The 17,761-nt window shown below is 43.5% G+C and overlaps 1 long non-coding RNA gene across 1 annotated transcript in view; it reads left to right on the top strand.

Moving 5' to 3' along the window:
* The window catches only part of LOC139182721 (uncharacterized), a 56,585-nt gene that overhangs the window by 26,724 nt on the left and 12,100 nt on the right, over positions 1-17,761 (top strand). The window contains exons 3-5 of the long non-coding RNA XR_011566254.1: positions 74-186; positions 5,485-5,565; positions 9,300-9,522. This is a non-coding gene — a long non-coding RNA (uncharacterized lncRNA). The remainder of the gene's footprint in view (positions 1-73; positions 187-5,484; positions 5,566-9,299; positions 9,523-17,761) is intronic.

The raw sequence follows: 17,761 nt of genomic DNA, 5'->3' as shown, positions 1-17,761 counted from the left end.
TTAGACAAAAATCTTAGATATATGTTTGACAGAATGGTATTAATCAGATTTGATAAATTCTGGTATTTTATAGATAGTGACTTAGCCCTGTTGGAATGGAGTCCCCATAATTGGAGAAGCTTTCAGCTTTTGGATATCTCCAGTATCATCAATTTATGTGGTGGGAATTTTGAATCACAAACTCAGGTGAGCAAGTATTGTGCTTTCTTTAATTCCTCTCTTCCTTTGGTTTCTGACTCACAGCCCCCTTCCTACCAATTAAACACTGAGCATCAGTCTTTCTGGATGTTTCTAGTGAAAAGTGAAAGTTCTTCAGCTGTGTCCAATTCTTTGCAACCCCATGGACTGTAGCCCTTCAGGATCCTCTGTCCATGGAATTCCCCAGGCAAGAATACTGGAGTGGGTAGCCATTCCCTTCTCCAGGGGATCTTCCCAACCCCAGGGATCAAACCCAGGTCTCCAACATTCTTTACCATCTGAGCCACCAGGGAAGCCCAAGAATACTGGAGTGGGTAGCCTATCCCTTTTCCAGGGGATCTTCCTGAGCCAGAAATTGAACTTCGGTCTTCTAACTTCCTCCCAGTTGGGCTTGTACTATAGGAATCTCACCAAAACAGGTGTCCAGTTGTTCCTTAACCACTGCCCAACAGTCAGACTACTGCCTCCCTATCTTCCTAGACCCAAGGGCATAAAGTAAAAGCCTATTATCCCATTGTGGCCTGGACAAGTTTGGGGTTGGTTTGTTTGTTTTCTAGTCCACACACTGATTTTTTTTAATCAGAACATTTCATATTTTTAAAAAATATAAATTTCTATTACTAGTAGTAATACTTAAGTCGCTAAGTCATGTCTGACTCTTGTGAGCCCGTGGACTGTAGCCTGCCAGGTTCCTGTGTCCATGTGATTCTTCAGGCAAGAATACAGGAGTGGGTTGCCATTTCCTTCTCCAGGGGATCCTCCTAACCTAGGAATCGAACCCAGGTCTCCTGCATTGCAGGCAGATTCTTTACCAGCTGAGCTATTACTGCTGCTGCTGTTGCTAAGTCGCTTCAGTCGTGTCCAACTCTTGCGACCCCATGGATACAGCCTACCAGGCTCCTCCATCCATGGGATTTTCCAGGCAAGAGTACTGGAGTGGGGTGCCATTGCCTTCTCCGAGCTATTACTAGCTTCTCCTAAAAGATGTAGAAGCACTGGACCCACATGTTCTTAGCACTGACCAGCTAGGGCTGAGCAGCAGCTGCCTACTTCAGAAAGGACTGAGTCCCCCAGCCCAACCCTGTCTTGAGTTCCTAAGATGCCCCACAGATTCAACTGCCATCCACCACCCCTACATCATTCCCCCACACTTTTGTTTTTCACATAGGAGAAAAATCATTTTCTGTATCTATCATAGAGCAAGTTTCCAACACTGAGACAGAGATTAATGCAGGAAGTTTAGCAAGAAGTGCTGTTGGATCCAGACCTGGTAAGGGAGAGAAGGGTGCAAAACTGAGCAGAGGGAGAAGCTGGGCTCCCACGAAATCTCAGTAGTGGCCTCAGCCGGCCTCACGAGAAGCTGGGAGGCAGCAGCACTTTTGTTGTGGTGAGAGGAGCCAGGCCTTTAAACTCCTGAACCACCTAGTCATTGCTGTGGCTGCCCCAGATAAAGGAGCATGACCGTGGACCAGGTAGGTGTCTTCAGCCGAGGGCAGGTCCTGGCAGCTGGGGAACTGGCCCTTTACTCTGACGGGGGATCTGGGTGGTGTATAGCAGCAGCGACTATGGCACCCATGAGAGACGGATGGAATCATCAGGCTAAGAGGAGTGCTGCAGGGCCCTCTACTCATGTACACTATCTCCCTGCTCCCAGTGGGCCTTTAGATCGGTGCTTCTCTCTGGGGGTTCTGCTGGAGCCCAAGGACAGCTGCCTGGGTTGCGAGCAACTGTCCCTTCAGCTCATACAGCCTCATGCTCCTCCCGCCATCTCTCTTGTTCTGCCTCCTGACCCACCACCACCAAGGCCACAGAAAACTTCTTCTAGCCTGGGGAAATCCTACTCCCATTGTATTTCTTCCACAAATCCCCTCACCACTGCCTTTCAATCCTACTGCAAAGCCTCGAAGGTCCCTCAACAGAGAATTTCAGAACACAGAGGTCAAAAAGAATTTCTGGTTATTTCTGCTTCCCTCCCTGCCAAAAATCTCCCTGAGACGATGAGCATGGAGAAAGCTACCTGTTGGACTAGGAAGGAGGGAAATGAGGAAATATAAGGAGATTAAAAACTTGAGTGAGTATTGCTGGCTCTCCACTTACACAGAACCTGGCCAGGAATCAGACCAAGCAGGCCTGTGTCTCAGTCAGAAATCCTTTGCAATGGACCTTGACTAGGAGTCCTTGCTTTTTTGTGAACGAGTTTGTATGAAATGAACAGAAGTTCAAGGAAACAGCAAGGGTGGAAAATGGGCTTGAGAAAGGGAAAGAGGAGCACTCAGACACTGTCTGGGGTAATGGAAGCCTCCCTACAAGGATACTCTGTAGAGTTCCAAGGTGCCTGGGATTCAGACAGGTGAGAGGAAGGTCAGGACACTTAAGAAAGACGGGCTGATGGTAGGACCACATTTGCTTTTTTCTGAACTCTGAGTGAGAAAAATCATCTTCCCTGACTTCAAGAAGCTCCTACACAACTGGGTGTAGACAGCAGGGGCTTCCCCACAGACTGGGAAGGTTGGAGGAAAGGTGGAGGGGTGGCAGACTGGGCTTGAGGGAGCGAGGATTAGAGGATGATTTTTGCAGAAGGTGACACCTACAATGGCCTTTAGAGGATGAAAAGGGTTGCACCAAGCAGGGAGCATGTCTTCATGGCTGGGGGCAGAAGAGAACCATGGTACTTTCAGAACACCTGTGGTGCATTCGTCTCCCCTATACTGAACAGGAGGAGAGCAGAAAGAGGTGGACTGTGGAGAAGTATCCTTGACAAGATTCTTAAATAATTCCTCATGCTTCCTTAATATGACACCCATCAAATGCACGCATGAGACCAGCTCTGGAAAAGGGAAACATTTCAAAGCACAAGGCAGCCACTTGTCTTTGAAGTTCGATGGCAACTGCACTCTCTAGGAAGAGAGCTCCCTGCCAGTTGCCCTTCGAAAATGAAGATAAAGACAGCTCACAAAGAAGACAAAATTGAATTGGCTTAGTCAATTTTCATTTCTCTCCAGCTCACCAGATTTATATTAACTGTTATCAGGTGACTCAATTAACCTCTCTGCTCCTTGAATTAATTACTCTTACCACATTGTTCATGGTGAGGGATGGAGAGTTCTTTCAAGAAAGCTCTTTTGAGTATCTGCTATGTGCCAGGCATCATCAGATAGCTGGAGATTCAAAGATGAAAAACAGACTCATCAGTGGGACTAAAATTGCTAACAGGAGAATCACACAGACTGCCAACAGTGTTGAAACTGTGTTGCATGGATAATGAAAATGTGGATGCACAAGAGTTGTCCTACTCCACTTCCAGTCCCCAGTAAGGACTTTCTGGAGAAGCGGGACACGCGCCCACTCCAGAGAGGCTACTCAGAACTCCGTGTATTACTGAGGTTGGGCTATGACAAAAGAACTGCTTTGGGATGTCCACTGGGAAAGGCTTTCAGCTCCACTTTATGTTTGAAATTTTTCATTTAGAAAAAGAGTGAGAGAGAAAAAAATCCTCTTTTAAACCAGTGCCTCTCAAAATTTGATATGCATGAGAGCCATCTGGGGTCTTGGTAAAACACCGGTGCTGATTTAGGTGGTAAGGCTGGGGCAGCATTTCTAAAAGCTCTCAAGTGATGCTAATATTGCTGATCTGGGAATCAGACTTTAAGTAACAAGGTTTTAAATAACCTAAATTGCTTGATATTACAAAGATGTGGGTGCACTCCAACAAGTTCGATCAACTCAGTGTATTAAATAAACAAGGTGGAGCTACCAAAGTAACGAGAGAGAGCCCTTTCCAGGGGACATGGAAAGCAGAGAGACCTGTAACATTAAATACATACTATTTAAAGGAAACAGGAAAGTGACTCTACACTTTTGTGTGCTGGACACTCACTAGGATCACCTGGGGTATATTAAACACTGTGATGTCTGGACCCCACCTCAGAGATGATACTTTAACACATCTGCAGTGCCCAGGCATTGACATTTTTAAAATCTTCCTAGATAACTTTGATGTGCACCACCTAATCAGTGTTCTCCAATGAGTTTGGAGCTGACAAGCTGAGAAGCCAGTGCTCTAGTAATGAACATTCTCCTTACTCCTCCTTGGGAGGATTAGATCACAGAGGGAGCTTGAGTTATCTTATTTCCCAGCAGGGAGCCTGGGCTGGGCTGAGCCAATCCCAGTCCCCTCATGCAGTGTGGGGCAGTTATTCCTTCCACCATTAGACTTTTAGGGCTGACAAACAACTTGGGGTTCACGAAGCCTGCTCAAAGTCACAGTCACAGAGGTAAAGGGTGTTAGGTCTTGGTGGCTCAGAATCCTGCATGCAGGAGTCTTGGGTTTGATCCCTGGGTCGGGAAGATCCTCTGGAGTAGGGAATGTCAATCCACTCCAGTATTCTTGCCTGGGAAATCCCATGGACAGGGGAGCCTGGCAGGCTATAGTCTACGGGGTCACAAAGAGTCAGACATGACTGAACGACTAACACGTTCAGAAGCCCAGGGTATGCCCTTGGGTCACCCACTTTCTGGGGAGCTGAGCCACATGGGAAAACAGGAGAAATCCACAGCTACAATTTAAAAACCTGAAAAATCAAGAGGTCTGGGTTTAGAGGGCCTGTTTTCAGGACTGCCCAGGATGACACTGCAGTGACAGGGCAGCAGGACACGAGCGCCTCCTCTCAAGAAGGGCTTGGGAGGAGTGGGGTGAGAATGTTGTCAGAAGTGTGCCAAGGGCATAAAGGGGCATGTGGGGCCATGAGTGGGAGGAGAGTTTGGGGAGAGGGAGTCATATAAAAGACTTTGAGGTGTGCAGGCATGGGGCTATAGGGTGTCTGGGGGGGGTTGAAGGGGTATGGGCTAGGGGAGTGTGCAAGGGATGTGTGCAGGCATGTCAAAGCAGACAGCAGGCTAAGACCACTGCTGCTCTCTTCATCCGTGTTTTCCCAGTAACAGCTGCACCTTTGCAGTACAGATTCAGCCCCTGGCACTTAGTCCAAGCACAGATCCGCTAGGCACTGGCCCCACCTAGTGTTGGCAGTATTTTATTGGCCATTTTACCAGAGTTTGTAGTCACCTGTTTTCACTGAGGACTTAAACCAACAAATGGACTGTATTCCCAAAGAGGGTTTATGAATTAATTGTCTGGAGCTCAGGATGTAGTTTTTGCAACAAATCTCAGGCTGATAAGAATAATAATAATAAAATATAGTAATAATAATAGATAATAGAAATGGTAATTGAGTGTTCACTATGTGCACGGCCTTTTATAAAATATTTAGTGTTCATTTTCTCTTTCAGTTGCTGCAGTACTCCTGTGAGTTAGCTATGATGGTCAACCCCCACTTTCCAGAGGAAGAAACGGAGTAATGGAGAGAGCAGGTAACTCATTTCAGGTCACACAGCTGGGAAGTGGCTCCAGCCACTGGAATGTAGACTCCAACCCAGACCTATCTGTCCCGAGTCACACCAACTGAAGTCTATGTGACTCCAAAGCTGTGTTGACATATGGCAGAAAATTACAGCTGTAATTACAGTGTCTATTACAAGGAAGTAATAACATTTAATAAATTAGCCTACTTTTTATAATCTTGAACATTAAGGTTTTGGTGAAAGGAGTTTTCTATTGAGGAACTGGTTTTCTATCAAAAATTTCTTAACATTATACATTTTCCAATTCCTGATTCCCACCACCCCTATGCAACTTTCATTTTGGTATATCATGATTTATCTCAGGAACCTGAGAACAAGCCAGATACAACCAGCCTGGCCAAAGAAGCACAGGTCAGCTCTGTTCTCCACCCTCTTGGACAGGTCCAAGCAATCAAAATGAGAGGAAAGGACATAATCTGTGCCACACAGCCTAAATTAACCAGGGAACAAAAATAACAGATTAATTCAAGTTAATTGATAATCAAATTGATCTCTTTAAATTAACCAAAGAAAGAAGAACATTCCAATGGAAAAATAAGCAAATAACATGAAAAGGCAATCCACAAAAGGATAAGCATGAAACGGCCATAAACCCATGAAAAGATTGCTGAGGTGCTATAGCACTTCAATTAAATGAAATACGCTGGACCACTATATTTACAGTGTTTGGATCTGTTTTGAGGTTTTTTTAAGGTGGCAGTATTAGTGAGGATTCACAAGGAAAGGCCCTCCCATTTTTTGCTGGTGTACAGTGGTACAGCTTCTCTGTAGAGCAACTGGAAATATGCATCACACATCTTCACAAAGTGCCTGCCCTTTGCTTAGCAATTTCACTCGAAGGGGTTCATCCTGAGCAAACAGAGAAGGGTGTATGTAAGATTAGGAACAAGCAGTGTGTTCTGTATGACCCCATTTTTGTAAGGAAAAAACCATACACACATCTTTAAGATGAAGTCTAGGAAAATATAAACCAAAAAATAAAGTGTGGTTATCACTAGATTATGGGTTCAGGGCTGATTTTATGTTTTCTGCTTTTTTCTTTAATGAATATGTACCAATACTGTAATTTTTAGGTTGTAAGTATGTATGTACACACACACGTGCACACATATGGTTACAGCCAAAGAAATCAGACTTTTTTGTCTCAAGCAGTGGTCTCCAAAGTAGAGGAGGCATGCCAGGGTGTGCTAAAGATGATCTGTGAGGGTGATATCGGGAGAAAATATTAAAGATTTCATTTATGTTTATTTTTCATCAAAAAAAATTAGGAAGACGTTGTGTTAGTAACATTTAACAAGCAAGCTAACGCTGACTCCTCAGGGGTCCAGAGGTCAGCCAGGCACAGTCATGTAGCCTGAGAATTCCTGATGACAGATGAGCTCCCAGGACAGACAGCTTCACTCTCCTTCACTTGCTTCCCATGTCTCATGCCCCGCTCCGTTCACGGGTACAGTCACATCAGCATATGACTTTGGGATTCAGATTTAACTAAACTAGCCCTTGGAATATTGGAGAAGGAAATGGCAACCCACTCCAGTGTTCTTGCCTGGAGAATCCCAGCTGCCGTCTATGGGGTCGCACAGAGTCGGACACGACTGAAGCGACTTAAGCAGCAGCAGCAGCAGCAGCAGCCCTTGGGATATAGACAAGTAGCTTGAAAAGATTCCTGCCAATAGATGGCAGATTGCAGATAATAATAATAACAATGATGCAAGCACAGCAAACAGCTGTGTTATTAGATAAAAGTTGTGACAATCTAATCAGATCTGACAAGAAGTCAGCTGGAAAGAGCAAAAAAGTGTCCAAGTAGAGGTGATATTTTAACAACAAGGGTAGGTAAGACAGAAACTGCGTCTAAACACTAAAGAGATTATATTGTTTAGTTAAAAAGCAAAGTGCACAGGAAGGAACTTACGGCTGCCGAGGGGAAGGATGGGTGAAAGCAGTGGTTAGGGAGTTTGGGATGGACATGTATAGCATGGGATGCTATATTTAAAATGGGTAACCAACAAGGACCTACTGTATAGCACGTGTATAGCTCAATGCTGTGTAGCAGTCTGGATGGGAAGGGAGTTTGGGAGAAAATGAGACATATATATGTATGGCTAAGTCCCTTCACTATTCACTTGAATCACAACACTGTTACTCAGCTATACCCCAGTACAAGATAAAAAGCTTTAAAAAAAAAAAAAAAAAAGCAAAGTGCAGAACATGGAGTAATAATCAACCACTTGTGAAATAGGAAGTAGCAGGCTTGTGTGTGCATTTTTAAACAGTATTGGAGAGCTATACCGGACATGAACAATAGTGGTGACTGGTCAGAAGAGCGGGAACTGAAGAGACTGACAGGGAGGGAAGATTTCAGTGTTTTCATTGTTGAAGTTTGAACCATATGAATGTATTACTCCTCAAAAAAGTAAAAATGATATTTTGATAACCTTGTTCTCAGGATCTTTTCCAAATGTTTCTGAACTATGTTCTACCAAAAAAGCCCCTGCTCTTGGACTCTGCCCTACTGCTTTCCAAGATCTCATTTAAAAGCTATAAACAATCAGTTAGATTTGCCTCACTTTTAACACTTACTTGGCACCAAAAATCTATTCTTCATAACATTTCTGAAAGTGGCAATGGAAAGAAACAGGAGAGGAAAAGGGAGGAAGAGAGGATAGAAAGTTTCAGGGGATGCCTGTTGCCTCTAATCACAGGGACTCCGATGTTCTCCCCTTTCAACGTGTCCCACCGCCATGCCTTATCTGTGAGGAACTTTTGCCTCTGAGTATTTAGCAAGTTTTACCACCTCCTTCTAGATAGCACACCAGTCACGGGATTTGAAATGCTACCTTGGACAACATAGATCCCACCCTCCTAGGAATGTCTGCTTGACTTGATAGATAAGCCTTGCACATCCACTTTAACAGCATTTTTAATACTGTCCTGGGAAGTGACTTGAAAATACAGCAAGATTAAGTCTCATGAAATCCCCAGGCAACTTCTTGTATTTGGTTCAACATTAGTAACTTGAAAGCCTTGCCTCACCTGCCAAAGCAGTGTCTGATTTTGAGCCTGTAAAGTGGCTCCTCACCTCTAAAGGATTCCCAGAGGTTTCCAGGAGATTCTGCAGGGGGTCAACAAGTCCTGGGCCAATGGAATTTGGGTTGGACATTTTAAAAGTCACAAGTCTCAACTCAAATTGATCCTCAATTTCATCTTTCTTATAGTCCTTCTAAGCCAATACTGTGAGTTGTTTTCTTTTTGAACGTGTATCTCTTTTCAGATATCTACTTTGCCATCTTTATTGTGGCTTACAGTGTTCTTTTTAAAATGTATTTAAATTCCTTTTCAAACAGAATGTTTAATGTCTGTTTCCCTCCCTTCCCTGTGGGTCCCAAACCAGTTCCTGGAAGGAAGAAAACCCATGAGGTTGACTGTTAAGAACTGAGAGATGTGCTCAGTGTCATTAGTCTTAGGGAAATGCAAACAAAAACCACAATTAGATCCCACTTCGCATCTGCTACAGTGGCCATAATCAAACATACCGGACAATAAAAAGTGTTGGGACGAATGTGGAGAAATTGGAAACGTTACACTGTGCTGGTAGGAGTGAAAAAGGGTGAAGCTACTATGAAAAACAGTTTGGCAGTTTCTCAGTTTAACATAAAGTTACTCTGCAATTTCACTCCTAGGTATACATCCGAAAAAATTGAAAACAGATATTCAAACAAAAACTTTCACTGAAAAGTTCATAGCAGCACTACTCAAAATGATCAAAAGGAAGCAATCCAATGCACAGCTGATGAACGAATGAACAAAATGTGATATGGCCATACCATGGAATACCACTCAGCCACAAAAAGGAGCGCGATCCAGACACATGCTGCAACATGGATAAACCTGGGAAATATTATGGTGAGGGAAAGATGCAAGACTCAAAAAGTCACATATTAATGATTCCATGTATATGAAATAGAACAGAAGAGGTAGATCCAGGGACAGAAAGATTGCTGACTGCCAGGGACTGGGCAGATGGTTGAGTAGAGAGTGACTGCTTAATGGATATGGGGTTTCTCTTTAAGGTCATGAAAAAGTTTTGGAACTATCTATTGGTGACAGTTTCGCAACATTGTGAATATGCTACAAGCCACTCAATTGTATATTTTTAAATGGTTATTTTATATTACATGAATTTTACCATGATTTAAAAAAACTAGGGATGGTGGTCCTCATCCTATGGCTTGTGGTCTCCCTATTTCTTCTCCATGCAAATCTTGGGTAAATGACAAATCAAACTGCAAAAATCTGAGACTTCCCTGGTGGTCCAGTGGTTAAGACTTGTCGTTTCCACTTCAGGGGACATGGATTGGATCCCTAGTCTGAGATCCCACATGCATGCTATCCAGCGAGGTCAAAAAAGAAAAATAGAGACACAGCCTCCCTCAGAGGAGGCTCTGAGAAGAGGTGGAACTCAGGCAGTCTCCCCAGATGACTCTAGTATGTGGCCCAGGTGATATCACCTGGGTGGGCTAATCCCATCACACTAGGTATTCCTCACACATGGCAACCAATTAAGGTCAGAGAAGACACATGTCCTGTGGGCTTTCAAGTTTCTTGAAGAAAAGCTACCTTTGGCATCTCTGACCTTAAGAAGCTGTGATTCTGATGAGGCCAGGATAAGGGATGGAGGGAGGAAGCCACATCTATTTCATCTTCACTGCAGCCAGGGTCATTAAGCAGAAATGGTTTCCTCTGCACTGGAATCCCCATGCTCACTGTCAAATGCTAGAAACAGAATGAATAATTAGAATATCTTACTGTCAATCCATTTCATAGGATGGCCCTCATACTTCCTAAATAAGTGGATGTGTTTGAAGATGAATTTATTTCCAATCAATTCTGTCAGCTCTCCATATCATAAACCTGTGTTTTCTTTTACAAAGCATTTGCTGAATTCTGTTCTCTTGGATGTGGGTTTAGAAGTTTGCATCCTGAAGATTTAAGATACCCTATTTTTACTTTGTTATTCTCCTTTTGACTGAGTGCACATGTCCCTGGCATTTCAGCCCTTATTCTAATGATTTTCAGAGTGTAATTCAATTCCTGGGCCGGGAAGATCCCCTGGAGAAGGGATAGGCTACCCACTCCAGTATTCTTGGGCCTCTCTTGTGGCTCAGTAGATAAAGAATCTGGCTGCAATGTAGGAGACCTGGGTTTGATCCCTGGGCTGGGAAGATCCCCTGGAGAAGGGAAAGGCTACCCACTCCAGTATTCTGGCCTGGAGAATGCCATGGACTGTATAGTCTATGGGGTTGCAAAGAGTCCATAGACTGAGTGACTTTCACTTTAGTATTCTAGGCTTTGATTTAACCATCTGTGCAGGGAAGGCAATGTCATTTATTGAATACCCACACAGACTGGATTTTGAAGCTTTATAAGACCAAGGAAAGCTTGATTTCATTTTAAGATGGAAAATCGAGGCACTTCCCTGATGGCTCAGTGATAAAGAATCCACCTGTCAATGCAGAAGACACAGGTCATTCCCGATCCAGGAAGATCTCACATGCCACAGAGCAACTAAGCCCCTGCACCACAACTGTTGAGCCCATGCTCTAGAGCCCTGGAGCCACAACTACTGAGCCCATGTGCTGCAACTACTGAAGCCCAAGCACCTAGAACCCGTGCTTCACAGCAAGAGAAGCCCACGCATCGCAATTAGAGAGTAGCCCCCACTCTCCATAACTGGAAAAAAGTCCACGCAACTGGAGAAAAGTCCATGCAACAACAAAGACCCAACACAGCCAAAAATAAATAAAATTATAATTTTTTTAGAAAAGATGTAAAATTGAGGCTCTGCTTGTCAAGTCACATTGCTATGGTCTTAGCTAGTGAGGAGCAGAGCTGGGTCTCAAACTGCATTCACCTGTCATCAAAGTCGCAGTTCCCTCTGCACCCTTCTCATCCTCCGACTTAGAACATCATAGTTCCTAGGGTAGGTCTGAGAACAGGAAGATACAGAAGAACACGGCAGATCCCTGGATTCTTCAAACAATTATCTTGGCTGAATAAGAAGGGGTGAGGTAGTCAGTGGCAGTTCAATCTGTTCAGAGAAAAGGTATTACAATAAACCTTCTCATTCTCTCCCAAAAAGCAAACATATCCCCACCACCCAAAAAAAAAAACCTTTCATTCATTCAATATATATTTCCTGAGCACCAGATGCTCTGTAAAGTCTAAGAGTAACAGCAGAGAACAAGGGTAAGGTCCCTGCTTCTGGTCAATGATCAAATTAAGTAAGATGCTCATTCAGTTCAGCCACTCAGTCATGTCAACTCTTTGTGACCCCATGGACTGCAGCACACCAGGCTTCCCTGCCCATCACCAACTCCCAGAGCTTATTCAATCTCATGTCTATCAAGTCAGTGATGCCATCCAACCATCTCATCCTCTGTCATCCCCTTCTCCTCCTGCCTTCAATCTTCCCCAGCATCAGGGTCTTTTCCAATGAGTCAGTTATTCACATCAGGTGGCCAAAGTATTGGAGCTTCAGCTTCAGTATCAGTCCTTCCAATGAATATTCAGGACTGATGGCCTTTAGGATTGACTGGTTTGATCTTCTTGCACTCCAAGGGACTCTCAAGAGTCTTCTCCAACATCACAGTTCAAAAACATCAATTCTTCAGTGCTCAGCTTTCCTTATGGTCCAACTCTCACATCCATACATGACTACTGGAAAAACCATAGGTTTGACTAGATGGAACTTGTTGGCAAAGTAATGTCTCTGCTTTTTAATATGCTGTCTATGCTGGTTATAGCTTTTCTTCCAAGAAGCAAGTGTCTTTTAATTGCATGGCTGCAGTCACCATCTGCAGTGATTTTGGAGCCCTAGAAAATAAAGTCTGTCACTGTTTCCATTATTTCCCCATCTATTTGCCATGAAGTGATGGGACCGGATCCCATGGTCTTAGTTTTCTGAATGCTGAGCTTTAAGCCAACTGTTTCACTCTCCTCTTTCACTTTCATCAAGAGGCTCTTTAGTTCCTCTTAACTTACTGCCATAAGGGTGGTGTCATGGGTATATCTGAGGTTATTGATATTTCTCCCTGCAATCTTGATTCTGACTTGTGCTTCATCCAGCCCAGTGTTTTGCACAACGTGCTCTGCATATAAGTTAAATAAGCAGGGTGACAATATACAGCCTTGACATACTCCTTTCCCAATTTGGAACCAGTCTGTTTTTCCATGTCCGGTTCTAACTGTTGCTTCTTGACCTGCATTACAGATTGCTCAGAAGGCAGGTATGGTGGTCTGGTATTCCCATATCTTTAAGAATTTTCCAGTTTGTTTTGATCCACACAGTCAAGATGCTGATTAAGAGCCTGCATTTATTAAGCACTTTATAGCCCAGATATTTCTCCACCAAAGATGGGTTTATTCAAGATCAGCAGAGAATTGCAGTTTGGGGTTTACAACCATCCAAATCCCTACCCAGCAAGGAAAGGAGAACTCTTTTATAGAGGGGGAAACAAAGGTTGGGAGGGCTACATTACGCAGAGAGTCCATGGCTTTTCATTGTCTGAGTTCTTGCCTGGAAAGAGGAATGTTTCTTCTTTCTGTTGGGTTGGAGAAGGAAATGGCAACCCACTCCAGTGTTCTTGCCTGGAGAATCCTGTGGACAGGGGGGCCTGGTGTGCTGCCGTCCATGGGATTGCACAGAGTCAGACACGACTGAAGCAACTTAGCATGCGTGCATGCATGCAGCTATGAGGCAGGGTGTCAGAGCTCCCCTGTTAGTCTCCCAACTCTATTTAATTGAGATTTCTGTTTGTTTTTTTTACAAAAGCAAGAAGGGGGTTGAAAGCAGCAGGTATAAAAGCCTTTGCCTCATCCCAGCCAGATGCCTCCCTCAGCAGTAGAACTGTGAACACAGGAAATCTTCTCAGTGCTTCAGGGAAAAGAATCATTGCTCAGGTAATTCCTACTTGCAGGAGAGAACAGATTTTCCTATCCAACTCTCCTCTTGGCCCCAGAGACTTCAGAAACAAACACTGCTAACAGAGGTCACTAGTGTCAGTTCACACGCCTGCGATATTAGCCACCAGACAGTCCCTCTGAGGAGAATGACCTTTCCTTCAGGTGGGCCCACAGACCAGGAAAGCTGAGCCCTGCCTGCCCCATCCTGCCCCATAGCCTTCAGGGCTTACAGCTCAGGCCTTGTCAGACCGCTGTAGTGAGAGAAGCTTGAAAAGATCATAGAGCAGTCCCCAAAGAGGCAGTAAAAGCTGAGGGACACATGCTTTTTTAAAACAAGCACATGACCATCTTTGATAGACGTTTTTCCATTTTGGGGGTGGCAATAATGAAATACTCATTGAGTATGTAATTTTTAACTGATGCAAATCCACCCCTTCCTGCTTCAGGAACAGGAAGAGACAGAAGATGTAATTTTAGGGGTGTGTAAATGTTTGCATTTTGATCAGAATCACAAGCCAACCCAGTGCTTGAATGGATACCAAGACCAGCCCCCCAGCAGAGCAGGACAACCATGGGGAAAAGTTTTTCCATTTCAATCTCTGGCTTTTCTTACTGGGTGGATTTTTTCTACCCTCACTATGCAATTTGCATTGTCTGTCCCTTCCCTGAGACATTCTAGTCAGGACTGGAAAGCAAAGGCCAGGAGCCTGTTCACAGATGTCTTTGAAAGGAAAAGTTGGATGGATCTGGTGGCTGGTCCTGGGTGGTCTACAGACTCGAATATCATGGTGGACTCATGAGTTGGAAGATAAGGCTGCAAGGTGGCTACCGCAGCAGTAGAGGAAATCTGGGTGGAACACTGGGGGAGGACTCCTGGGTGCTGGCAGAGTTTTAGATCTGGACCTGGATGGGGTTACAGAGGTGTCCTTTTACTTCACAAAAAGTCATTGTCCTGAACAGAAAGGTCATAAATGTATTTCTTTTTCATGCAGAGGGAATGCTTCTTGTATTTTATAATTTTTTTTTTTTGAAACATGCCTTTTAAAAAGGCATCCTGAAGCATTTCCGGTTTAATCCCAATATTGCTGCCAAGTCCTCCTGATGGCGGGTGTAAGTCAGGAGACGTCTGTGAAAGGGAAATGTCACTCTCTGGATACCCAAAAAGAGAGGAATTTGTTTTTTTTCTGTGGGAGACGGCAGACACGGGAGATGTGGCCTTCCTTCTGCAGGGCTGCAGAATCGGAGCTGGTGGGTGTCGGCACCGGGTGAGAGGACCGGGGAGGCAGGGTGGCCATCTGGCAGCTGCTGAAAGACGGAGCCGCCAGGGGCCCCCGCAGAAGCCGGCATCCCCATCTCTGCTACTGTCACGGCAGATTATGTGAGGTAAAACGTGTTCTTTATAAAGCCACTCCCAACTTTTCATTAGCTTGCTTTTCTCTTAACAAGAAAACTAATCAGGAGAAACAGCAAGAGATCCCCAAGCTGGACCTGAATTCTCTCTCCAGAGTGGCCAAATGTGGCTGAACCCAGACCAAATAGAGATGTTTACTGACAGCCTAATAAACAAATGGGCCCCTTTGGATGTAACCTTGATGAATGGAGCATCCAGGTGTTTTCAATAATGGCAATAAGCACTGCAACTCAAAGTATTTCTGATTCAAGTATAATGCATTATTAGGCCATTAGAGGCTGAGCACAGAGGACCATTTGGACACGGCCCTATCAATAATGCTGCTTCCCAGCCTGCATTTAGGCCTGGGGAATTAGTCATCCTGATATTCTATTTAATAAAAACCTCAAGAAGAAGCATCAAAAATCACATTACATTTTAACAGGGTTACAGCAGCCCGGGAGAACCACAAGTTTAATTTTCATAAGAGCATTCATTCCTCAATTATGTCAGACATGAAAATGTAAATGGCAAATTTAATGCTAACAATATCCCTCAAAGCACATTGGCAGGTAAAGGCGCATTATATTGAGTGGATGCTGGCTGCATATTAAGCAGCACCCAAAGTGAGACGTCGCAGGGGTGGCAGGGGAGGGGGAGGGGTGAAGAGAGGAGGAGGGATTCAGGCTACTTAGTTAGGCTGCCCCTGGAAGAGCTATAGCCTCAAAGCAGCAGGGCAGGGAGAAAGGACGACAGAACTACCAGCGAAGATGAAACTTGCAAGTCTTAGGAATGTGGGCTTCCTGGCACCCCTCATGGCATTTCCCATAGGTGCCAAAAGCCCAGTGTTTCTGTTCAATGACAGCAGTCAAAAGGTGCTAAAGAAGGCGTTCAAGGGCTTCAAAGGCATAAAAGTGAGCACAACTTCCAAGGGATTTCCAGGAATTATATGACATGTGAAATGGAATTTGTATTTTAAACAGGTTAGGGACTCTCCCTCCCTCAGCTTTCTGGTCAAGAATATGATAGAAAGAGAGAGTATTGTTTATATTTTTAACAGAAGCCACTGACATCAATCACCAAACAATTTCTTTTTCCATAACGAAAATTGTCTCTGAAAGATGTTCATGATGTTTTGATTAGTTTTTTTTTTTTAAAAAGTGATCAATGGCCCCCAAAAAAGTCTGATATTACTTATGTACAGGCATACCTCAGAGATATTGCAAATTCAGTTACAGACCACCACAATAAAGTGAATATTGCAATAAAGCAAGTCACACAAATTTTTGTGTGAGCATATAAAATGTAAGAAAACAATGTATATTAATTTTTAATTAATTTTAAAATATTTAATTTTATTTTAAAATTAAGTCTCCCTTAATTTTTAAAAATATTTCATTGTTAAAAAACACCATCATCTGACAACATGAGGTTTCCAGAAGTCTTCCATTTGTAAAACACACAGTATCTTTGAAGCACAGTAAAGCAAAGTGCAATAAAATGAGAAATGCCTGTACATGCATAAGAAGTCATCTGAAATATTATATACCAAACTACTAAGGGTATCTAATGAGCATGCATTTACCTTTATAAGCAAAAGTAATAATGACACAGAGTTTTTAAAGATAGAAGCCCCATTAGAGAATGTCCATTCATGGATAGAGCCATCTCTCTGATGACAGGCAGTTGTATCATTCCTTCTGAGTTACTCTGTGTTTGTAATTAAATCAGAATCATAAAACATGAGAGCAGAAAGAAAGCTCAGATGCAGTCTAGTCTCATCCTTCCCTTCACTGTAGAGGAAGCAAAGGGCCAGAGAGGTTCATTCATTTAAGAAAGATTTGCCAAGAGTCTGAGGTGTGCCAGGCAGGACTCGAGGCTCTGGGCTTCCCTCCAGGGCATCATCGAAGCCACAGACTGAAAACTCTAGGCAAATATATCACTGATAACTGGATTCCATGTAACCTGAAATGTGACAGCAAATTTTACCATGCTTTCCTTTTGTTGGAAATTCACCTTTCTAAAGATCTATTCAGATATTTGTTATTTCAAATGATGTAATGAGTCATTGGTATAAATATTCTTTTCTCTTTTCATATGAGAAAGCCTTCATAAAGGTTAGAAAAAAGAAAATTTTCAAACTACGTTATTTTATATGTGAAAGATCCAATAGGGAAAACATAAGGAAATATGCACATTAAGTTGATGAAAACAAGCTTTTATTAAAAGTGTATACCTCTTATAAGACTCTGTGATGATTGCTAAGGATGCAGCATCTCACAGTCTGGGGAGGGAGCTAAGCACATAAACAAATAGGCGTCATGTAGGTCTGCGTAAAAGTGCGTATCGGATGTGGCATGGTATTGAGGGGTCAGTAGTGACTTTGGGGGAGGTTTTAGTGAAGGATTTACTGGGGTAACATCCAAGCTGAGTTTTTAGTAATGAACAGGCATTTGCCCAATGTATATAAGAAGTAGAGGGCATTTATGCAAAAGGAACAGCAATTGCTAAGGTTGTTATGTATTAAATCACATGATGTATGAGATATGCCAGTGCACAGGGTGAAGGACCCCATGGGAGGGGAGTGAGGGGCAGGGAGGCAGGAGCCAGAGCACAGTGGGCTCCTATACCATGAAAAGAAGTTAGATTTTATTGCAACAGCTGTGTGAAAAGAAAAGTGTCCTGATCAGGTTTTCATTTTATAGAGAGTATTTTGAGCTAAGGAATGGGACTAGAAGGCATCAGATGGAGGTGAAGAGACTAGAAAACTAGTAAAAATAATAGTCCAGG

This window comes from Bos indicus, chromosome 4 (assembly GCF_029378745.1).
Source record: "Bos indicus isolate NIAB-ARS_2022 breed Sahiwal x Tharparkar chromosome 4, NIAB-ARS_B.indTharparkar_mat_pri_1.0, whole genome shotgun sequence".
NCBI classification, from domain to species: domain Eukaryota; kingdom Metazoa; phylum Chordata; class Mammalia; order Artiodactyla; family Bovidae; genus Bos; species Bos indicus.
Note: the sequence above shows the minus strand (reverse complement) of the source record. Positions and strands in the feature narration are given on the sequence as shown.